Source organism: Tenrec ecaudatus, chromosome 3 (genome assembly GCF_050624435.1).
Source record: "Tenrec ecaudatus isolate mTenEca1 chromosome 3, mTenEca1.hap1, whole genome shotgun sequence".
NCBI classification, from domain to species: domain Eukaryota; kingdom Metazoa; phylum Chordata; class Mammalia; order Afrosoricida; family Tenrecidae; genus Tenrec; species Tenrec ecaudatus.
The window spans coordinates 166,924,391-166,949,640 of NC_134532.1; the positions used below are offsets into that span (position 1 = coordinate 166,924,391).

Here is a 25,250-nt window from a genome sequence, read left to right on the forward strand (position 1 = left end):
GACAACAGAAAAGTGGGTGAAGGGAGATGTCGGACAGGGAAAGATATGACTAAATAATAATTTATAAATTATCAAGGGTTCATGAGCGGGGGTGGGGAGTGGGGAAGGAGGGGGAAAATGAGGAGCTGATGCCAGGGGCTTAAGTGGAGAGCAAATGTTTTAAGAATGATGAGAACAATGAATGTACAGATGTGCTTTACACAATTGATGTATGTATGGACTGTGATAAAAGTTGCATGAGCAACTTTAAAATGATTGAAAAAGAAAAAGAACAATTTGGAAAATAAGTCAATAAGTCATCAAAGAACAAGGAGTTCCTGGGTGGCACAAATAGTTAAATGCTCAGCTAAAAGTCGGTGGTCTAAACCTACACAAAAGCATTTAGGACCTAATGCCTTGCGACCTGCTTCTGAAAGCTTACGGCTCTGGACACCGCTACAAGAGCACAAGTCTACTCTGCACACATGGGGTCACCAGGAGTCGGGGTCAACTCAATTGCAACAGGCTTGATTTGTTTTTCTTATTTTTTTTCCCTACAAATCCATTTCATTGGGAGCTAAGACAGTTATCATATTGTTCCATAGTTCAGTCACATGAAACAGCATTGTGCAATTGCTCCCAGTTTCAAAATATTTCTGTCCTTCTTGAACTAACTCCTTGACATCAGCTTCCTTTGGCACCACCAGTTCGCACTTTTTCTTTTTGCTCTTCAGAGAAGGAAATGCATATGAGGACTCTAATAGTTACTCGAAGTACTTGACACACAAGGTACGAATCAGTCGAGTTAAATTCCTTCACCGATCAGGCAGGATATGAACAGATGCCTTCATGCAAAAACCTCTAGGACCGCATGTCCTTTGAAAGCTCAGAATCTCAAACTCTTGGATGCCATTTCGACCTCCTGCTGGCGGCCTCCCTCATCTGGATGATGTGTCTTTGTGTTCTCTCTGTCTCTTTTAAAACTTAACACATGTTCTCTTTAAATTATATCCAAGATGGGGCCTCTTTTGTATTCTGACACACTATCAGCTCTTTCTTTTCCAACTACTGTCCCTTTCTCTTTATTTCCAACTTTGCATTCCAATCAGCAATAATTCTCAATGCATCTTGATTGAACGATAAATTTCAGACTGAAGACATTGGTAGAATTCTCCATCTTTTTTGTCAGGAGCTTTGGTGGTTGGTGTTATCAATTTTAATAATAGTTGTATTGATTGGACTCCTTCAATGTGGATGGAGATAATGCTATCACAGGCAACACTGTACTTCAAAATAGATCTTGAAACATCCTTTTTTGGACAATTAGTGCAATGCCATTTCTCTTGATGGTTTGATTTCTAACCAAGTAAACCATATATTTAATTAAGAATGGCCAAGACCAGTCCATTTCACCTCATTAAATGTCTAGAATGTCAATTAAAAAAAATCATTTTATTGGGGTCTCTTACAGCTCTTATCACAATCCAGACATTTATTCATTGTGTCAAGCACATTTGTAAGTATGTTGCCATCATCATTTTCAAAACATTTTCTTTCTACTTGAGCCCTTGATATCAGCTCACCCCCTCCCCGAATGTCCATTTTTATGTGTTGTGACAACTTCCAATTTTCTTAAATTCATACCTCACTCATTCTAAGGTCTATTTATTTATTTAAAATCATTTCACTGCGGGCTCATACAGCTCTTAGCATTCATTGTGTCAAGCACATTTGTCTATTTGTTGCCATTGTCATTTTCCAAACATTTTCTTTCTATTTGAGCCCTTGTCATCAGCTCCTCATTTCCCCCCTCCCTCCCTCACGAACCCTTGATAATTTAGAAATCATTATTATTTTTGTAAGTTCCAATGATGAATTGATGCTTGCAGCTGTGTTTTAGTTTGAGCTGGGCCCCATCAGCACATGGAGGTCCAGGCTGCTTGACTCTCCCAGGCTTTATTCCATGCATGCCGTTACGGTCGATTCTACTTTAAGAAGATATTTTGAGTCATATTTTGAGTGCTTTCTGACCTGAAAGACTCATCTGCTGGCATTGTCTCTGACAATGTTTTTCTTCTTGTCATGAGGTTTTCAATATTTGACCCTGTTTTGGTTTTGTCCGTAAAGTTTTCTGTGGTTATTTCCTCTCAAAGAGACAGCCTGCTTCTTCTGAGCCTGGAAGCTCTGCTGAAACCTGTTCCCTTTGGGTGACCTACTGGCATTTGAAATACCAGCGACACAGCTTCCAGCATCACAGCCTCACACAAGCCCCCACAGGACGACAAACTGACAGACAAGTGGTGAAGCGTCAGATTGAGTGAGGGAAGCTGAGAATGGGGGGCTGTCTAACCTCTGCCTTGTGGAAATTGTTCTTGGGCTGCTGTGGACTTGGATTCTCCCCCCATTTTGTATGGTCAGAGGAGGTCAGATGGGATGCCCCTCCCCCTTACGTCCTCAACTATATTGATCATATCTTCTCATAGCTCTGAAAATCATCCAAAAATTGAATGAAGGTTGAGAATACCTTTTGCTTTTTTACATTGTATATTTCCAAATTATTCTAACTCTTCACAATGAAAATGACTCACTGAAATGGTAGTGGTAGCATAGAGGTTAGGTGGTTTGCCACTAACGGAAAGGTCGGTGTGTGGTTCAAACCCACCGGCTGTTCCTCAGGGAAAAAACTAGGCAGCCTCCTTCTAGAAAGATTTACAACCTCTGACACCCTATGGGCAGTTCTATTCTGTCCTATAGGGTGCTATGAGTTAGAATGGACTTATCTGCAAAGTGTAAGATTGGTGAATGGAAAATGCATCTTTGTAAACCCTCACGTATTTGACAATAAAAGTTTTTCTTTAAAAATTAATTTCTTTGGAATTCCAGGAAAACAGCTGATATAACTTGTTGAACTAACCTCTTGGCCTTGAAGTTAAGTGGCTCAGAAAATCCCCTCAGAAGCTACCATTCTGGTTAACCCCACCCCCACCCCCAAAGGTGCATTTAGAAGACTAAGATAAGTGTATTCGAGAGGAAACCGGCCTGCAGGCATCTGCTGATCACTAAGGCATGTTTAAACATGTTCTGTTTAGAATTTTAAACATATTTCATTTGACATAAAGCCATGCATGCATGAGCTGGAAGCCCAGTAATAGTACTTTTTGCCACATTTCTATCTTTCTTTGATTTTAAGCATCAGCCACTCAACCCACATCCACTAAGGCACCCTTCCTTATCTCTTGCCTTAATGAGTCTCCTGGTACCCATTCCTGCTCCTCTTCATTCCATTCTTCATTTACTGACCTTTAAGAGCTACTGTTAAAAAAGCAAATGTGATCATCTGAGCACATCATTCCAACGCTAAAATCCCCACCCCCCACCCCCACTGTCTTCACTTTAAAAGGAGTCCGGGTTAGGAGCTGGGCCAGGAACAGAAGTTCAAAACTACAAGTTACTTCATTCGAGAAAGATGAGGCTTTCTACTCCCCAGAAGAGTTGGGCTTGGAAACCCACAGGGGCAAGTCTACTTTGTCCAAGGGGTTGCTGTGAGTTAGCAATGACTCCATGGCAGTGAGTTTCAGTGAGAGCTTTCACAGTGTGTGTGTGTGTGTGTGTGTGGGGGGGGGTTAATGTTCAAACTAAGGAGTGTCTCGGTGGCACAGACATTTAAATGCTTGACTACAAATCTAAAGGTCGGTACAAACCCACCCAGGAGCACTTCAGAAGAAAGACCTGGTTGTCTACTTCCGAGGAGTCACAGTCCTGAGCTGGGGCACAGTTCTATTCTTTCACACGAGTAATCCTGGGCTGGCTGTGTTGCAGAATCAACTCAAAAGCAACTGTTTTAGTTTTTTGTGTCATCCTGTTTGGAAGCTGCCTAGTAATGCCTGAGAAGCCCTGGTTAGCCCTCTAAGCTAAATTTTGGTAAGCTCACCACAGGTTGGTGGTTCGAATCCACCTAGTGCTCCATGAGAGAAAAATGAGGTGCTCTGCTCCTAGAAAGATTTACCACCTCAGAAACCCCATGTGGGATTACCATACGGATTCTAGGAGCCCTGTTAACATAGTGAGTTATGTGTTGGACTACTAATTGCAGGCCAGCAGTTCAAAACCACCAGTTTCTCTGCAGGAGAAAGATGAGACCTTCTGCCTCTGTAAAGAGTTCCAGTCTCGGCAAGATATGGCAAAATAATAATTTATAAATTATCAAGGGTTCATGAGGGAGGGGGGAGCGAGGAGGGAGGGGGAAAAGAGGACTTGATGCAAAGGGCTTAAGTGGAGAGCAAATGCTTTGAAAATGATTAGGGTAAAGAATGTACAGATGTGCTTTATACAATTGATGTATGTATATGTATGGATTGTGATAAGAGTTGTATGAGTCCCTAATAAAATGTTAAAATAAATAAATAAAGAGCTCAACAGCAAAAAGAAAAAGAGGTCCACTCTCAGAAATCCATAGGGCAGTTCTCCCCTGTCCTATAGGGTCACTGTGAGTCAGAAACAAATCAATGGCAGTGAGTTTGAGGGGGTCCAAAGTGGAGTTGGAATCGATTTGAGGGGCTTGGTTTTTTTTGGAATAAGTCCTGGAAGTTGCCTGACCTGACCTCAGCCTGCCTGCCATCTGTCCTTCTTTTCCCAGCTTTATGGCACCAGCCTTAGGTTCCTTCGACCGACGTCCATCAACTTGGAGGGTTCTTCTGGGCCTCAAAGCCTTACCCCACTTCCACCCCAAGGTCAACACACTGCTTGAGCACCTTGCTCTCTCACTGCCAGAATCATCCGTTCACCAGGATTAGATCAGTCCTATCAGTAAAACTGCATATGCTTGCTTGGTCCCCAATACTTTGGTTTAGCTGCCTGAAGCACCCTTTTTCTTAGGTGGTTATGTGGTTGTCGAATGATTGGAGTCGTATGTGGTGCAGATGACTCACATGCTTGGCTGCTAAGCAAAAGCATGGAAGTTGAATCCACCCAGGGACGCCTTAAAGGAAAGGGCTGGTCGTCTTCCGGAAAACCACTCATTGGGCATAATTACACTCTGACTCCCATGCTGTGATCCGGAATCTGCTTAAGTGCCCTTGGTTATTTAATGACGGATCACCCAACAGTGGTAGTTACATGAGTTCATGTCGACTTGAAGACATATAAAAGTGCAGGAGTAGAGGTTAGCCTGTCAATCAGGTCACAGCCTGATGGTGACTCCTTGTGGGCATGGTCTTCTCTTAAGGAGAGTATTGGGGACCTCCCCCTCTCTCTGCCTTCACCATCCTGATGGCTTACCTTGGTTGATGCGAGCCCTGTGAGGTGGCCACCACCATTGGATCCACCGGCTTGGGATCTTCCTCCATTCTGCATCACTGCACGTGGCTGCATGAGTCTGAAGAGGGACTGATGGACTGGTATCAGACTTATGGACTTGAGTTGGACTGGGCTGCGATGTTTTCCTGATATATAAAGCTTCTTGATATAAAGCTCTTCCTTACACATAGATAAGTGTCACAGGATCTATTTCTCTAATCAGCCCGGCCTAACGAACCTATAGAACTGTAACTAAATTGTACACGTCAATTTTTGTTGCTTGGATCATGAATGCCTCCAACTCAAAACTCAAATTCATTGCCATCCAGTTGATTCCGGCACACTGTGATCCAAAGTTGATTCCAGCACACTGTGATCCAGCACAAAGTGACCCGGCACAAAGTGATCCGGCACACTGTGATCCAGTACACTGTGATCCGGCACACTGTGATCCGGCACACTGTGATCCAGCACAAAGTGACCCAGCACAAAATGATCCAGCACACCGTGATCCAAAGCCCCTGAGGGCAGTCCTGTAAATCATTCTGAGAGTGGAAAGCCTCATCTTTCTCCCATGGAGTGACTGATGGTTTCAAACTGCTGACTGTACGGTTAGCAGCACAACCTGTAACTTAAAATGACACCAGGGGCCCTTAGCTTAGGTTATAATAAAACCCCAAACCAAACCCACTGCCACTGAGTTCATTTGATTCCTAAACCCTATCTATGGTTCTGAGTGTTTATAAATCTTTGCGACAGCGTGGACAGCCTCATCTGTGCCCTGAAGAGAGGCTTGTGGCTTGAATTGCTGACCTTAGAATTCAGACTCACTGCCATCAAGTCAAGCCGCCAGAGTAGAACTATCTGTTTGGTTTTCTGAAACTTTAAATCTTTACCAGAGAAGAGAATCTTCTATTTTCCCCCACGCCATGACTAGTGGGTTTCAAGAGCTGACCTGGAGGTTGCCAGCCAGCCTGCTCGGTCACCAGATTGACATTTGCTGAGGTTTCTTTTCTTGCTGTTCAATGCCATCAGGTTGTTCTTAGGTGGTAGCAGCTATCTATCACACTTAGAAGAGCAAACAAAGATTATGTTGGGCCAAAACACACAAGACCTTTCAAAACCCAGCAAAGCAAACCAAAAAGGCCTCGTTCAAGTGTGAAAGAGCAAAGCCGTTCCTTTGACGACTCAGGTGTGCGTGGCTCAAGCCATAGCCTTTGCCACCCCTCCGAGGACGGGAAAGACCGTGAGTGAGAAGGGCTACAGAGGCTGTATCCAGGCGCGAAGGCTGTATCCAGGCGCGAAGGCTGTATTCAGGCGAAGGCTGTATCCAGGCGAAGGCTGTATCCAGGCGAGCGACAGCACTGGTGAAGGACACTGCCGGGAGATCACGAGCACGTCTGCTGTGGAAGCAGGACAGCTGGACTGCCAGGATGGCAAGCCTTTGCCTCCTCCATTTTTGACATGTTATGGGGGAACAGTCCTTGGTAAAGGGGTTGGCGGTTACGACGTGCCACTGAATGGTTTCCAACCCATGGCAAGCCCTTACAAAGAACAAGAAACGCTGCCTGGTCCTCAGGCAGCCTCGCCACTATTAACAGGCCAAGGTCATTGTTGCAATCGCGGAGTCAATCCATCTTGGCAAAGGACTTTCTCTCCCCCCTCCCCCGCCCCCGCCCCATCCTTCTCCATGGACTGTTTCTCCTGACATTCTGTCCAAAGCAAGTGAGATGGAGTCTCGCCATGCTGGCCTCTGAGGCGCACACTGGTCACACTTCTCCCAAGACAGACCAGTGTGTCCTCTCAGCAGCCCCTGGTACTTTCCATATACTTCCCAGCACCGCAATTCAAATGCATCGACGCTTCTTCTGTCTCTTCATTCAATGCTCACCACTCGTTTGTCTGCTTGTCGCACTGTGGTGGCGTGTGTGTGGCTGTGATGGTGGAAGCTACGTCCCAGGTATTTAAAAGGCCAGCGGGGTCACTCAAGGGAGTAGGTTTCAGCGGAGCTCCCAGACTAAGAGCAGATACTGAAACAGGACTCAGCTCCCCCCTTTGGAGGAGAAGCCGCTGAAAACCTTAAGCATGGCTTGGAAATGACGAAGTAGGTCAGCAGAAAAGAGAAGATAAGGCCCAGTGAAATGGACGGACAGTAGCTGCAACAACTTGTGAGGATGACACAGGCCCTGGCCAGGCAATAGTTCATTCTGTCGTACTTTGGGTCACGGCGAGTCGGAACTGACTGGGTGACTCCTAAGAACCACAACACAAGGACAAGAACCGTCGTGTAGGATGGAAAAGGAGCACGCTGTCATTCTGAGCCTTTTACTTGCAGTTTCTGGCGTACAGACAAAATAAGCAGGGACGCTGAAGCAGGCGGTCGCCAGCTCCTTGCCGGTCCAACTGGTGAGCGCCCTTGTTGCTTCCTTACTCACAGTGGCCTCCTGTGACAGAATAGAGCTAGCAGCTCCAAGAGGTTCTCAGGAGAGAGACTTGGTGGTACGACGGTTAAACACTCCACTGTCAACCGAAGGGTAAACAGTTCAAACCCACCAGATGCTCTGAGGGCCACAAGTCTGCTCTGCCCCAGGGGGTCATTATGTATCAGCCTTGACTCAACATTAGCAACCTAGTGCTTTGTGTCACCAGGGCTCCTTAACTAATTAGCAGTTCCCGGCAATTTATGTAAATCACCCTGTTGTCATAGTGGTTTACGCCATGGTCTGCTAACCACAAGGTCAGCAGTTCAAAACCACCAGCTGCTCTGCAAGAGAAAGATGAGGGTTTTCACTGCTACTGGAGATTTACATTCTCAGAAATCCAGCGGCGACTCTGCCCTGTCCTCGAAGGCCGCTATGGATCAAGATATGGATGACGCTGAGGTGCATTTTTTTAATCTTAAATCTGAACCTTTTTGTTGCTGTAATTTTTTTCTCTCTCTCTTTTTTAAACATTTTATTAGGAACTCATACAACTCTTATCACAATCCATACACACATCAATTGTGTAAAGCACATCTGTACATTCTTTGCCCTCATCATTCTCAAAGCATTTGCTCTCCACTTAAGCCCTTTGCATTAGGTCCTCTTTCCCCCTCCCTCCCTGCTCCCCCCTCCCTCATGAGCCCTTGATAATTCACAAATTATTATTTTGTCATAGCTTGCCCTGTCTGACGTCTCCCTTCACCCCCTTTTCTGTTGTCCGTCCCCTAGGGAGGAGGTCACATGTGGATCCTTGTTCTCTCTTTCCAACCCACTCACCCTCTACCCTCCCAGTATCGCCACTCACACCCCTGGTCCTGGAGGGATCGTTGCTTTGCTATTAATCCTAGGAAGATCTGGTAGTGGAGCGGGTGATAGTGTAGTGGAGCGGGTAGTGGAGCGGGTGATATGTTGGGCTGCCAATTGCAAGGTCAGCAGCTCAGAATCACCAGCTGCTCCTCTGGAGAAAGGTGAGGTTGTCTGCTGCTGTATAGATTTACAGCCTGGTCAACCCTAAGGAGCAGTTGTATTCTGTCCTATAGAAATTGAATATGCTTTGGAATTGACTTGATAGAAGTGGATTTGGTTTGGATTTTTTATCCCAAGTTCAGTTTGTTCAGTCTGTAAATGGAATGAAGCTGTTCCTTTCCATGGTAACTATAAAACATCATTTATTTCGTGTTTACACGCATCCATTGATTCATGCCAGGTGCTGTTTTAGATCAGGGGCTACAGTCACAATCAAAGAGGAAAATCTCTGCTATTGTATTTTAGAGATTTGTCAAAGCTTCTTTCCCCCTTAAAGTCCATGTTTGCGGATTGACCATTGTCCTCTGCGTTGGAATGCAATCACGGACGATGTGTATGATGTTATTTGTGTGTGAGTTTATGGGGAATATTTTCTACCTACAGCTTTTCCTATTTTTAGGAGGCAAATGGCACTCCTTGCAACTTCTGCAGAGCGTCTTTCCCTGGAGAGACAGGAGGGTCCTAAACACACTTTGAGACAAGTGCTTGGTGAAATCCAGTGTGCAGGAAGTGATGGGACACCTCAGAATTTTCCTAGGACTCTTCTCTCTTTGTGGCTGTTTGTTGTTGCCTGAAGAGTTGGCCCCAACTCATGTCCATCCCATAGGATCAGGCCTTAGGGACCTGTAGGAGCTGTTGCCAGCGAGTCCTATAAAATGCATCAAGTTTAAGTCCTTTCCCTGCTAAAGACCTTTCACCTCAGAGGACAAGTCAAAGATCCTTCCTGCTCTTGCGTCTGCTCCTATCCAGCCCAGCCTTGCCCAGTGAGAGCAGAACTTGTCCAGGTTTGTTCATGGCCACAGGGCGCAGGGCCAGCAGTGCTTCCACTCAATACTGCTGATAACGCTGACTGTTGAATGACTGGTTCTTTGGCTTTGTGATAAATTCAGAAGTTCTTAGCTTGTGATCCAAGGTCTATCTTGGAAGGTCATAGCCTTATCTTATCATGTCCACCTCAGAGGTTTTGTTCTAGCCACCTTGAATTTGCTTTTAACAAATTCAGTCTTAGAATCCCTGTGTCCTCTCCTTACAAGGGTCTTGTGTCTCTTCCTTTCTTTCTTCTTCGTCTTTTTTTTTTGTGTGTGTGTGCGTCTCTTTCTTCTTGGCCAAGTCCTTTTTAAACTTTGAATGTTAAAACTCAAAACACTCCCGCATTCGAGTAGGTTCTGAGTGACGCTATAGGACAACATTGAATTGCTCTCGTAGGTTTCTGAAGTGGTAAATTGACTTTTTACCTGAATAGAAAGCCTCATCTTTCTCCCTCAGGCAGGCTGGTGGTTTGGAAATGCTGACCTTGTGGTTCACAAGCAGCCTAATGTGTAACCCACTGTATCACCAAGGCTCCTTCCAATTTACATTGCTCTGCGATTTCTTCTGGCGTCGCCACTTGCTCCCACCACCCTTGTAGACCTGCCACCTTTATAGCCCCCCCATAGGACAACGCCTACATCTTTGCCTGTTTAGTTTGTCATGGGAGCCATGGTGGCCTAGTGGTTATGCACTGGCTACTAACTGCAAGGTCAGCAGTTGGAAACCACCCGCTGTTTCTTGGGAGAAAGATGAGACTTTCTTCTGAGGTTGAGCTACAGCCTCAGGGGAGCATCACCTTTCAGAGGAGGCACTGATGGTTCTGTCGGTGGGTCTGGAGAACACGCTCACATTGGGAAGAGATGCTAAACAATAATTGTAGGGAACCAGGGTGGAGAATAAACCCGAAATTGATTGTGGTAATGATGGTACGGCTCTTCTTGATATTATTGAGTTGTATGGCATATGGATGAAGTACCTATAAAAGTGTTTATTTTTTTTTAAAAAGTTACAGTATCAGAAACTCACCGGGCCAGTTCTACCTGGACCTACGCGTCTAGGGTTGCTATGCGTCAGCATCAACTTGATGGCAGTGAGTTTTTGTTTGTTTGGTGCTAAGTGAGATTGTGGAGGCCTGGTGGCATAGCACTCTGCAGCAGCGAGCAGCAAGATCCACGGGGTAAACGTTGACGAAATCTAGAGGCCAGGGTCAAACTTCCAAAATCTAAGAGCACTTGGTCCTGGGTATGGATATTTCATTTCCAATCCTAGAATTTGACTATCTATCAGCCCTCCCAAATAAAATATATTCTATGCATGTCAGGATAGTTTGGAGGAAGGATGTATGTAACATGTCAGTATAGAGTGTAGGATGGAGGAAGGATGGTGTGTTTCAGAGACTGAATCCCAGTTCTGTTTATTCTTTCCTGGACATTCAAGAAAAAGTAAGTAAAGATTTGGACACTTGATGAAAAATTTGTCCCAGATATGGAAATAAGGGGAAAAGGTGTCTGTATCTTTTCAAGTCATATTTGGGTGCTGTCTTCACTGGACCACTGTAGGATTATTTCATTATCTAGGAAATGCATCTTTAATTTATTTTTGCCATGCGATTTGCTATTGATTAGGGCCTCCAAAAAAATTCACTGCCATCAAGTCAAATCAAATTCATGGTGACCTGACAGAACAGAGTAGAACTTCTTCCTCTGTGGGTTTCTGAGACTGTAACTCTTTACAGGAGTAGAAAGCCTCGTCTTTCTTCTGAGTAGTGGCTGGTGGTTTTGAACTGCTGACCTTGCAGTAAGCAACCCAATATGTAACTCCTATGCTACCAGGGCCCCTAGCACTAATAAAGTTATGTGGCGATGTGTACATTTTTGTCTGACAGAGATGCAATGGCCTTCTCTCCAGTAGATAAGATGCCCCGGGCAAGTAAACATTCATTGTCTTATAGGACAATTCTAGCGTTGTCTCAAAGCTGGAACACCTGCCTTGGCATGTCTTTCCTGGGAGAGTTTATGAATCTCTGTTCTTCAGAGGCTCTTTGAATAGCCTAGATGATGCAATGTAGCAACGAGGAAACATACAACTGTCCTCTAGTTCCTAAATGCTTCCTCCCCCAACCCCCACTGTCATGATCCCAATTGTACCTTAAAATATCCGGCTAGACCAGAGGATGTACACTGGTACAGATAGGAACTGGAAACACAGGGAATCCAGGGTGGATGATCCCTTCAGGACCAGTAGTGAGAGTGGTGATAATGGGAGGGTGAGTGGAAAGGGGGAACTGATTACAAGGATCTACATGTGACCTCCTCCCTGGGGGACAACAGAAAAGTGGGTGAAGGGAGATGTCGGACAGTGCAAGATATGACAAAATAATAATTTATAAATTATCAAGGGTTCATGAGGGAAGGGGAGTAGGGAGGGAGGGGGAAAAATGAGGAGCTGATGCCAGGGACTTAAGTGGAGAGCAAATGTTTTGAGAATGATGAGGGCAATGAATGTATAAGTGTGCTTTACACAATTGATGTATGTATGGATTGTGATAAGAGTTGTATGAGCTCCTAATAAAATGATTAATAATGATAATAATAAAAAGAATAGGCTAGATAATCTGCTGGTTCTCTGACTCATAAGTTAACCAAATCTGGGATACATGCTCACTCTCTCTTTCTAAACGAGCCATCTTTTAGAAAATTGTAATTTGGCAAGTGACAATGCCACTCCAAAAACAAACAAGACTTCCCTTGTCTTGAGGTTCAGCCAGTTTCTGCAGCAGCTTTCTTGGTAGGTTGCTTTTCTCTTCACTGCCTTCTCATTGTTGCCTGTCCTCTTATGAAAATAAATCTTTGACTAACCCATTTAGTTTCTATGCTTGAGACTTGGTCGCCTTGAACTTGAAGAACTTTGTAGTCCTCGGCAGTCTTAGTCTGGAAGCCTTGCTGAAGTGTATTCTGCATCGGAGCAATGGGCAAGCCTCCACTGTCCAGTGGTAGCTGCCCTTGGGGTATGTTGGCTCAGAATTGAACTCAGTCTCCCAGCATGGAAGGCCCACATGCCAGCACTGACCCAGCAACTGCCCTTAGAGCCTTGGGACACAGTGTAGCCCATGGTCAGTCAGGGATGTCTTTACCTGGGAACTTTTTAAAACACAGGATGTGAGGCTCCACCAGACCCACTGAATCAGAAATTGCTTTTTGACAAGGAACCCCATGCACATTACAGTTTGAGACACTCTGTGGAAAAGAGGTAAAAGGGGCTGGGAAACCGAGGGAGCCAAGAGATTTTGAATAGAAGTAAACTAAGTCTCCTAATATGGAAGTGTTTCCCCAAATCAGATTTAAAATCATGACTGCCACAAGTTCAAAATGAAATCTCTGACATTTAGTGTTCTCATTCAAGTATGTCAATGTAGAATTAAAGTCCCCTTTTTAACTTTCAGACTTCTGCAATGTCACGTTTAAATCACAGCAGTGGAAAGGACACGTTCCTTATCTTAGATTCAGCCCAGGAACAAAGGAACCTCCAACAATAAGGTTCAAATAGGAGAGCCAAAAATTACTTCTCTTGCCTTTCCTTGCCCCTGCCCCACTGCAAGGTTCGATTGTAATCCAATTCCGCAATAGCAGTAATAACAATATAGGACCGGGTGCATAGATAGACATTCAAGCTGACCAAGGACTCGACCCACATGGATACGAAGGTTTCATAGGATATTTCTATATATGAGGGACATTCTAAAATTGTAAGAAAATGCAATGAAAAGAAAATGGAATTTTCCTATAAACGTTTAAAGCCCCCTCGTGTGTAAAGGTACTATAAATCTATCCACAGATATAATACAGCATAAAGTAAGTAAAGTTATGAAAGCTTCTTAGCCATAACCACTCTTGGGGCTTAGGGGGCTCAGGATCACAGTCTCAAGAAGACCAAGGTCATTTGATAACATAGTCCACAAAGACAATGCCATCCATCCAACCTAATGAAGGACACCAAGGCTGCAAAAAACCAATTAGCCTACAGGGCTAATGGAGCGTGTGATTCCCCATCCTCCTTGACCCTGAGATCAGATGGTGCCCAGCTCTTACAGCTGACTGCTCTGACAAGGATCGCAATTGAAGGCCCTGCATAGAGTGGAAGGAAAAGGTAGAAGAAAAGTCATCATTACGAAAAAGACCAGCACTGTCCCAAAAGTGATGGAGACTGGTAGGACCCTGGAGACCATGGCCCTGCAGGGTGGGAGCTAAACTCACTCCCATGCCTTCAATTTTAAGCCAAATGATAGATAGGCCTATACAGTGAACAGTGATGCCAGGAACAAGAGGCCTCCTGAGCACAGTCAGCCACAGAGAAGAAAGGAACATTTGTTGAGGGCAGTGGGTCTCAACCTTCCTCATGCTGCGACCCTTTCATACAGGTCCTCATGTGGTGGTGACCCCTCCACCATAAACTTATTGTCATTGCTACTTCATCACTGTCATCTTGCTACTCTTATGAATTGGGTGACCCCTGGGAAAGGGTTGTTTGATCCCCAAGGGGGTCGCGACCCACAGGTTGAGAACCGCTGGTTTAGGGACAACCCTCCAAATCAGAACACTCACTGCCCTCGAATCGCTGCTGGATCAGAGCCCAGTGCATCACTACTAGGCCACGGGGATCCTTAGGGACAAGGCTCAGAAGGCAGGAAGTGATGGGACAAGGGAACAAAGGGAATGCTAGCCACAGGAAGTGGGAAGAGTATTGTTCTATTGTGGGGAGTCAATCTGTGTCAAATAACAAAAAGTATACAGGTTTTTTTAATAGCAGTCTTTAATTGTAAACTCAGGTGGGGGTTTACTTTTCATATCATTGACTTTAAATTCAACCATTTAGCTCTTTGCCATCGCAATGGAGGATCCTCGCTAGACGCAGCTTACGGCCCCGAAGGCCCCGACCCGGTTCCTGTGCGCCTCGGTGGAGCACGCGGAAACTAGGGAGCCGGATTACAGACCCGCCATGGAGCACTGAAGCCCGGAGCACCTCGCCATGAGCTTCTGACAACCGATCGCTAGAGAATACAACCTTCAGAGATGGCAGCCCCAGCTCAACCTGAAAGGTTGCCAGAAGCAGAGGCAGAATTTGAAGTCCAGGATGGCGGGGCCACTGTGAACATGGACACAAGCTCGTTCATTCTCCATGTTCAAGAGACGTAACCGGCTGCTCTTCCAGGACAAGCAGCTTTGGTGTTAACAGCCTTGTCCCTTGTCAAGCCAAAGGCGTTTTACATTCTAACATTTGGCTTTGCTCAAGTTCTTAAAGGAAGCTGTAAATCCCAATTTACCCTAAACGCACCGCCTCAGTTATAAAGGATTGTCTTTGGTATTGATTCATAGAAACATGTATTTGTGAATAAAAAGATGAAGTTTCACATACACACACACACACACACACAATTCAACCATTTAAACAACCCCCTTAATTAGATGCACATTGTTGAATGGAAAACTAACTTCTACTATAAACTTTCAACCAAATCACAATGAAAATAATTTAAAATAAAAAAAAATTTAAGTAAATAAAATGAGGGTGGAGTAGAGGGTGGGGAGAGTCAACTGTAGCCAATTTTAAAAAACCTTCTTATTTATTTTTATAAATTTCTAGACAGTGTATCTTACAATGTTTGTGGACAACTTAGAACCCTCTGTCTCTCTCTATATGTATATATCATATATATATCACAGCAGACAATCAAGCATCATCTAACTATCTGTCTAGATATTTATTTGATTTGTTAAGAGACATTGACTTTTAACACAACTACCAGCTGGACCTCTTCCTCGGAGAGGAAGGAAAGCATGCTGGCTGAGTACAGACTCTGTAGGCACAGTGCTCAAGGTCAGAGTTCTGCGACTTACTACGCATGCAACCTTGGACATGGTCCTTAACCTCTCTGTGCCTCCATTCCTCTGTCTTTGAAATGGGGACAATGCTCATCAAGACGCCGCAGGGTCATTGGCTTTAATGAATGCATTCAAAGTGTGTAGATGGGAGAGGGAGAGCAAGAGTGAGGCTCTGGAGCAGGGGTGGGCGAGGCGCTTTGCAGTGAGGGATTCACACGCCAGGCTGGGTCATCCAGTGGATCTGTATGGCAGGAAGGGGCAGGCTGGGTCCCTGTCCCCCGGACTAGCCCTAACCCACAGACCACTGAGCTGGCAGCTGAGAGCAACCATTACTGCCATGTCCCAGAGGGATCCTTGTAGCTACTGGGACCCCAAGAAGGATTGGGCCGGGTCAGCTGTCTGTAGCCTCCACCATCTGCCTGGCATTTATGATCGGGAAAGTCACTGGTGGGTACCTGGCACAGCCTGATGACCATGACCGATGCAGCCCACCTGCTCACAGACTTTGCCAGATGCTCATCATCCTCTTCTCCCTCTGGATGGTCTCCCGGCCAGCGACCGAGACCATGAACTTCAGCAGGCAGTGAGTTGTGAGACTGGGAGCTTGGCTGTCTGCGCTGTCCATCTGGGTTGTGACTGGGGTGTGGGTGGTGGTGGAGCGGTTAATCTCTGGGGACTATGAGATCAAGGGAGGAGTCATGCTGATCACCTCAGGCTGTGCTGTGGCCGTGAACATCGTCATCGGGCTGACCCTTCATCAGTCTGGCCATGGGCCCAGCCACGGTCCTGGCCACGGACACAGTCACGATGCCAGTGGGGATCAGAACCCCAATGTCTGAGCTGCCTTTATCCACAGGATTGGGGACCTTCTGCAGAGTGCGGACGACCTGGTGGCAGCCTACATTATATGCTTCAAGCCCAAGGACAAGTACGATCCTGCTGCACTTTTATCTTCTCCATCCTGGTCCTGGGCAGGACCTTGACCATTCTGAGAGATGTCCTCCTGGTGCTGATGGAAGGGACTCCCAAGGGTGTGGACTTCATGGCTGTACGGGACCTGCTGCTGGCCGTGGAGGGGTGGAATACTTTCACAGCCTGCACATCGGTGCTGACTGTGTCCTAGCCGGTGCTGTCTGTCCACATGGCCAATGCTCAGAATGCTGACACCCAGGCCGTACTGAAGTTGGCCAGCTCCCAGCTGCAGGGGAGGTTCCACTTCCACAGGATTACTATCCAGATTGAGGACTACTCGGAGGACATGAAGGATCACCCGCTGATTGACTTTGGCCAGCCACCAGCTGGACCACGGACAGGACATAGGTGTGGCAGGCCTAGTGTCCCCCAGACCAGCCAGGCTCTGCTAGCCAGGCTGCTGTGTACTCCAGGCCCTTTCCTTGTGCCTGCTCCACATCCTGGAGTAGGGCTCATTCTTTGCCTTCCCCATCTGACTACAGATGGTGGGGGTGGGGAATCAGGTACACCTACAGGGGGACCCTCCTCCTCTAGCTCCCAAATCTAGGCCTCATCTTACCCCTCCCAGCAGGCAGGCCAGGCAGGGGTGTGGAAGGAGGGAGACTGGCCTGCCTCTGTCCCTGCCTTATGGATCTGAAAAGAGCTTCTGGCACAGAGCCCCCTCCTGCTGCCCATACAATATGGTTGAGAGTATGATCACTGAAGACAAGTGGGTGCATACGCAAATGTGGTGAAGAAAGCTAACGATGCCCAGCTATCAAAAGATATAGCATCTGGGGTCTTAAAGGCTTGAAGATAAACAAGCGGCCTTCTAGCTCAGAAGCAACAAAGCCCACATGGAAGATGCACACCAGCCTGTGTGATCACCAGGTGTCGAAGGGATGAGGTATCAGGAATTAAAGAACAAAAAAAATCATATCATTGGGAGTGGGGAGCGGGGAGGGAGGAAAAGGGAAAAAGGAAAAGGAGGAGCTGATTCCAGGAACCCAAGTGAAAGGTGAATTTTGAGAATGATGAGGGCAACGAATGTATAAGTGTGTTTTACATATGGATTGTGATAAGAGTTGTATGAGCCCCAATAAAATGATTTTAAAAATATCATTGTGAATGAGGGGGAATGGAGAATGGGGACCCAAAGCCCATCTGTAGGCAACTGGACATCCCCTTACAGAAGGGTCAAGGGGAGGAGACAAGCCAGTCAGGGTGCAGAGTAGCAACGATGAAACATACAACTTTCCTCTAATTCCTAAATACTTCCTTCCCGCCCCCACTATCATGATCCCATTTCTACCTTACAAAGCTGGCTAGATCAGAGGATGCACACTGGTACGGATAGGAATTGGAAACAGGGAATCCAGAACGAATGATCCCTTCAGTACCAGTGGTGAGAGTGGCGATACCGGGAGGGTAGAGGGAGTGTGAGGTGGAAAAGGGGAACCGATTACAGGAATCTTCGTATAACCTCCTCCCTGGGGGATGGACAACAGAAAAGTGGGTGAAGGGAGACATCAGACAGTATAAGATATGGCAAAATAATAATTTATAAATTATTAAAGGCTCATGAGGGAGGGGAGAACAGGGAACTGATGCCAGGGGCTTAAGTGGAGAGCAAATGTTTTGAGAATGATGAAGGTAACGAATGTACACATGTGCTTTACACAACTGATGTATGTATGGATTGTGATAAGAGTTGTATGAACCCCTAATAAAATGATTTTTAAAAAAGAAAAAATACTTCCCAATTAAAAAAAATATGGTTGAGGCAGGCCTGGGGGTGGGGGCGCTTGGGAGTTGTGAGGAGCCCACCCCCTCAGCAGGGAGCCAGGGGCTCCTCAGACCTCTCTGGGCCTTAGTCACTTCAGGTTCCTTTCCTGGAGGCGCCAAGCAGCTTCCTAGGTAAGACACTGGCTGGCTGGCTTCCTTATGCCCTGGGCTCGATACCCTGGGCACAGTGTTTGCAGGGGAAGGGGAAAAAACGGATTTCAGTGTGAGCCTCACTGGAACAGCCTTGCAGACCCTGGGCTGCTTCTTTTGTCCTGATGATTCCCCTGGGGATCTGGACATGGTTGAGCCAACACTGTCCTCAGTGTGGCTGACCTGGTCAGGACCCAGGGATACAGGACGGAGAGGGGCTGCGCACGGCCCAGAGTCCACCTGAAAAGGTGTCCTGGGTGCTTAGTGTGGAGATTCCTAAATTACAGGATGGGTTGTGCCCTGGTGGCACTGGGTTAAGCATCAGTCGGCTAACTATAAGTGGTTCAAATCCACCAACCCCATCAAGATGTGCAGACTGGACCCCTTGAATGGCAGTCTCCACAAGATGGGCTTACTAGTTGGGTAGAGACTGATGTGACCTCAAAGACTGGCTTTTTCTGGTCTGGAACTGAACTTCAAATCATCAATCATTTGAGACCAGACCCAAACCAAACTCACCGCCAGAGTTGATTCTGACTCTTAGCAACTTGTAGGCCAGGATAGAACTGCACTGTGGGTTTCTGGGATGGTAACTCATAGTAGTTTCAAACTGCTGACCTTGAGCCCAACGCATAACTACTATGCCACGAGGGCTCTCTTTGAGATCCAAAGGGCAACCTTGACCCAAGGACACAGGTTGGAGGGTTTGGAAAGTCAGAGGATTGGAAACAGGCAACGTAAGAAGATAGTGGGATAAGCGATTGGGGGTGTTGCAGTGGATGAAAAAAATGTCTGTGAACTGCTGAATGTAAACCCGATCTGGAAACCTTTACCTACCTCGCAATTAAGTAAAGAGACGGAATAAATAAAGTTTAAAAAAAGAAGTCTGTAGGTGCACTCGTGCTAGTCACCCAGTGAGCTTTTAGGGAATGCTGCAAGCTCTTCTGCTGCACAACATCGCCATGGAGGACAGAGCAACGGGGCCCTTTTGAAGGCTAATGTGCACCCAATCCGAGCCACGGTGCTTTCCATTGCTTTGTGTCCATCAAGAAAGCTGGACAATGAACAAGAAAGGTGTATTAAGCAGGGCTCTCTAGAGAAACAAAACCAGGACATGTATGATAACATATATATGTTTATATAGTGAGAAGTCATATAAGAGCTAATGAGTGCACACAGCAGTACAGAGGGCTCAGTTCAGCTTACTTTTTTGGAACAGTTAAAGGTCCTTCAACTCATGTGGGCTGCCGGTCAAGGTCAAGGAAGCAGACAGTGGAGTCTGCCCTCAGGCAAGACAAGCAGGGTGGATGGGGCAGCAACAGCAGGAGGAGGAGAAGGGGAGGCGCAGCAGAGGCAGAAGCGCTGGAGCATAGCTGTCCCACGAATCCACAGGAAGCCTGGTGAAGCAGGTCTGATGGAGCCTCAAGCTCTCTCAAGGGAAGTGCACATGGCACGGCATCCAGAGCCCAGGCTGGCTCAGCCCACAACAGCACATGGTGGAGGCAAAGGACTAGCTCAGGCAGCAGAGCTCTGGTCAAGCCACCGGGAGAAAGAGGGAAGGGAGCCCAGCATCGACTAGCCATTGATCCTGTTAGGTAGCCAGATAGGGAGTTGTGGTACACCTAGGTGGGTGGTACACCTGTACTGGCCTATCTAGGCCAGGTGAATTAAATTCAGCCAATGGAGTCAATCAGTCTCATCAACCACGCCTCCCAGCGGAAGCCCTGAAAAGGCAGTATCCAGAGCCCACCTTGTTTCTTTTTCGTCTCTCAACCTGCTTCTTGGCAGGCTGTGTGGTGATCTGCCTCTGGCCTTGGACTCTGTGTGGGTGTGAAGTGCCCGAGGGTGCTTGTGTAAAACTTGAAACTTCTATCCTTTACAAACCTGGATCACATTCCAGGCTTCGGAGTGAATTCCTTCTCAAGCGAAGCCAAGGACCGAGGTATTTCTCCCACGAGAGGCCTAACAATCTCATCACCCTCATTGCACAAGAAACCTATCACCGAAGGCCAAAGAAGAATTGATGCATTTGAATCAGGGTGCTGTTAGAGATTATCGAATGGACTGCCGAAAGAATGAACTAATGTGTTTCGGAAGAAGTACAGACAGAAGGTTCCCTAGAATTGAGGATGGCTAGACTTCATCTTTGGACACAGAGGAAATGTCACGGGGACCACACTTGACCTTCTTCGACTTCAGTAGGGAGACTACAAATCCACTGCAGCTCAAGACTGACTATTCCAAGGTCATACATGCCCCCACCCTCCTACATCCTGTACGCTATTCTGACACTGACGATTTCTCTGCTGGGTTAGATACTCTGTTGCAGTAGTCAAGTAGAACTCAACAGATAATCCTCATGATTATGAGGGGATAGTTGGGAAGTTAGCAAGTTACACAAAACGGCCAAGACACCTTCATTTCATCCACAGCACCTCTTCTCATCACACTGACAGGCATGTCGCTCTGGTCCTTAGACTCATAGTCCCTTGACTTCTTCCTCCAGGGGCCGGAAGCTACCTGTCAGTCTCCCTCATGGTCTTTGTGGTTGCTCTGCTCTGTCTCCTGGTCTTTGGTCTCAGTGCTGTGGTTTCTGGCCTCTGCTTCTTCTGCCATCTCAGACAAAATGGATCTCACATGGGCTCCACTGTGGCTCTTCTTTCTTGAGGGTCTTGGGACCTGTCTTTGCTCCTGAGATGGTTCTCCTATACCTAGCAGAATGGCACACTGACCAATCCCCTCCACAGTGTTTCACACACCCTGTTTGCATGGTCCCATGCATGGAATTTATGGAGATAAGAAGAGTCATGACTAAGTAATTTTACTTCACCATTGTGTTAGGCAGGGTTCTCTAGAGCAGCAAGACCAGGGAACTTTTAATTATATATGTAAAAGGATAACGTTATATAGTGAAAAGGAATTAACTGCACATTAGTCCACACAGAAATACAGCGAGCTCAATCCAATTCACTTTCATAGGACAGTTAATATACTCACGCTGTCACCAGCCTAAGGTCAAGGAAGCAAATAGTAGGGGATGAGGTGGTCAGCGTGTAGCAGAGGCCAGTAGCGCAACTGAGCAAAGCAGGTCATGGGGGAGCCTCATGGTGTAGCAATGTGGAGTGGTTGGTGGGACGCGCAGCGCTGGCGTAGTGGCAGGACAAGAGGAGTTGGCCCACAGGCAGACCTGGCAATGTGGGGCGACACCGAGGCGTGTAACACAGCACGGCACAGCAAAGCAGGCCACCTCGGCCCAAGGTTGACTCAGCCAGGTGGAGCAGAGCACTGCATGGCCCACGGGTCGTACAGCACATCAGGTACGGCAGAGCTGCTTAATAACCAGCTCCCCAGTCTGAAAACCAGGGAGAGAGATTGAGGAGCCACGCTGGCTTCCAGAGAGCCATTGATCTCCATCACATCTCCAAGGCAGGTCATCGAGCTGTGACCTGATTGACAGGCAAAACTCCACGCTTATCTTCTTACAGGTGCCGTGTTGGCGCAGAAACCTAACTATTACCATCATAGAGCTGTCATCAGAGAATGACATCATGCTTGGTAAAGTCGATGGTTAGAGAAAAAGGAAGATTCTCAAGGAGATGGTTAGATGCAGTGGCCGCGATGATGAGTTCAAGTACAGCAGTGTTTAAGAGGAGGTTGCATTGGGTTGCTATGAGTCAGCACTGGCTGGAGGTCACCTAACCACCACCAACCCTGAGACACATTTCTCCTCCATATAGTCTGATGTCTTAGACAGTTTCTCTGCTCATCAAGGTTCTCTAAGGACTCCTGGTAGTACAGCAGTTAAGCCCTGGACTACGACCCAAAGGTCAGCCTTTCTAACCCACCCACTGCTCTGAGGAGAAAGTGAGGGCCACCTGCTTCCCTAAAGACTTACAGCTTTGAAAACCCAGTGGGTCAGTTCTATTCTTTCCGGTAGGTTTGTTACGAGCCAAGACCAACTCAAGGACGGTGGTGGGGTTTGTTTGGTTTAGAACTTCTCTGATATCTCTATCGGGAGCCCTGGTGATGTGGTTGCACGTGGGACTGCTCATCACAAGGCCAGCCATTTGAAATGATCAGTGGTTCTGCGGAGGAAAGACAAGGCTTTCTACTCCTGTGCACAGTTACAGTCTCAGAAACCCACCGGGGTTTTGTGCTATAGGGTTGTCCTATAGCAGTGGTTCTCAACCTTCCCAATGCCTCGACCCTTTAATATACTTCCTCATGTTGTAGTGACCCCCCCCCCCAACCATAACATTATTTTTGTTGCTATTTCATAACTGTCATTTTGCTACTGTTATGAATCAGGTAACCCCTGTGAAAGTTTTGTTCGACCCCCAAAGGGGTGGCAACCCACAGGTTGAGAACCGTTGTCCTATAGGGTCACTATGTGTTGGTATCAACTGAGTGGCAGTGAATTTTTTTAATACCTCTATGACTGCTATGGTAATTATCTCCTTATGTGCTTATCTCCCTCCAGGAAATCAAAAGCACCTGGAGGCCTGCACCCTGTGCTGTTCAATTTGGGGCCTCCAGCGCTGGCACAGCAGCATCCACAAGCACAGTAACGCAAGCTCTCAGGCACTGCTGGCTGAGTGTATCAATGTTATCTGCCTGGGAGCCTCAGGAAGGCTGGGCTGCACTGGCCAAGGTCATGGGAACATGTCTTGAGGAGAGGCAGGCTTTGATTAAGCATAGTAAAGAAGGCAATGGAGAAGAGAAGATTGATTCCAAATAGAAACATGGTAGGAAATGCATCTCACAGGTCTGTGGTGACTTGGGATCAGAGGGAGAGAGCATTTAAATCAGAAGTCTTGACAAGCTCTCCAGATTCTAGTTTGAGGGCTATACCTTTCCCATAAGAAACAAGGTGATTGCATCGCCAGGACTTGTCAATGGTACATTGAGTACTCTCGGAAGCAGACTCTGAGATGGAGCAGTGCATGCTGCTTGTGTACTGAGGACAGTCCCTGAGTGGTGCTAATGGCGAAGGTGCTCAGCTGCCAACCAGAAGATTCCAAGTGTGAATCCACCAGAGGGCCCCAAAGCCTGGCGATCTTCTGAAAGGTCCGCCATTGAAGACCCTACAGAGTGCCGTTCTGCTCGGACTCACTCGGGGTCCCATGAGTCAGAGTCTGAGAATGGTATTAAAGGAAGAAGTCAATTGCCCTGAAGACATTACTGGAAAGACAAACCTCCAAGAATGGACAGAACCAACCGAAATGTTTCAGCAAGCCCACGAAGCATTGGAAGCATTGGTCTATGTCAAGGAATTTGAAAGACAACGGTCTGACCAACTGATTGGAAGAGATCTTATTTGTATCCATTCCAAAGAAAGGATTCTGTTAAGAATGAGGAAACAATCAAACAATATCATTAATATCACATGCAAGTAAACTTTGCTGCACATACTTTTTCTTTCTTTCTTTTTAATCATTTTATTAGGGGCTCCAACAACTCTTATCACAATCCATATGTACATCAATTGTGTAAAACACACTTGTATATTCATTGCCTTCATCATTCTCAAAACATTTGCTCTCCATTTAAGCCCCTGGCATCAGCTCCTCATTTTTTCCCCTCCCTTCCCACTCCCCCTCCCTCATGAACCCTAGATAATTTACACATTACTATTTTTGTCATATCTTGCACTGTCCAACGTCTCCCTTCACCCACTTTTCTGTTGTTCGTCTCCAGGGAGGAAGTTATATGTAGATCCTTGTAATCGGTTCCCCCTTTCCAACCCACCCTCACGGTATCACCACTTTCATCACTGGTCCTGAAGGGATCATCCACCCTGGATTCCCTGTGTTTCCAGTTCCTATCTGTGCCAGTGTACATGCTCTGGTCTAGCCAGATTTGTGAGATAGAATTGGGATCATGATAGTGGAGGGGGTGGGGGGAGGAAGCATTTAGGAACTAGAGGAAAGTTGTATGTTTCATTGTTGCTACATCACACCCTGACTTGCTCGTCTCCTCCCCTCGACCCTTCTGTACTGGGATGTCCAGTGGCCTACAAATGGGCTTTGCCTTTGGGTCTCCACTCCATACTCCCCACCCCCACCTCATTCACAATGATAGGATTTTATTGTTCTGATGATGCCTGATACCTGATCCCTTCAACTCCTCGTGATCACACAGGCAGGTGTACTTCTTCCATGTGGGCTTTGTTGATTCTGAGCTAGATGGCTGCTTGTTTACCTTCAAGCCCTTAAGACCCCAGACACTATATCTTTTGATAGCCGGGCACCATTTCTGCAGATACGTTTAAATTGATTGTTGCAGTGTATTGACAGGCAGCGGCCAGGAATGAAGCCAAATCCAGAAGAGGCTGTGTAATGAGGGTAACATAGTGAGCGATCAGTGCTGATGTCACAGGGTCTTGACTGAAAGCAGAGTATGCCAAAACGATGTCTGCCTGTCCTTTAACCATTATGCAGAGGATTCAACCGTGTGGGTCACAGCGATTTCTAGATAAAATTGCAAAGCATGGGAATTCCTGAGCACTTCACTGTGTTCCCGGGGCTCCTGTACAGGGACAAAGAGGCAGTCATTGGAAAGGAACAGGGGAATCTGAGTGGTTTAAACTCATGAAAAGTGAGCATCAGGGTTGTATCCTCTCGCCCTACTTCTTCAGTGTGTGTGCCGAGCACACCATCCGAGAAGCTGATAGGAAGAAGAACAGGGCATCAGGACTGAAGGCGAAGGAACAGCTTTTGTAATGAAGATGACGCAGCCCCCCGTTGTTGAAAGCAAAGACTTGAAGCAGTTACCTATGAAGATGGAAGACTATAGCTTTCACTATGGATCAGTCCACATAAAAGAAAACCCAATCAGCATAAAACTAAACTAAAGTCCTTACAATGTGATCAATGGATAGTGTCATGCTGCA

At 46.6% G+C, this 25,250-nt stretch overlaps 1 pseudogene; it reads left to right on the forward strand.

Moving 5' to 3' along the window:
* The first annotated feature begins 14,743 nt into the window (after window positions 1-14,743).
* On the forward strand, window positions 14,744-16,991 carry LOC142442447 (proton-coupled zinc antiporter SLC30A2 pseudogene; annotated as a pseudogene).
* Window positions 16,992-25,250: the final 8,259 nt, after the last annotated feature.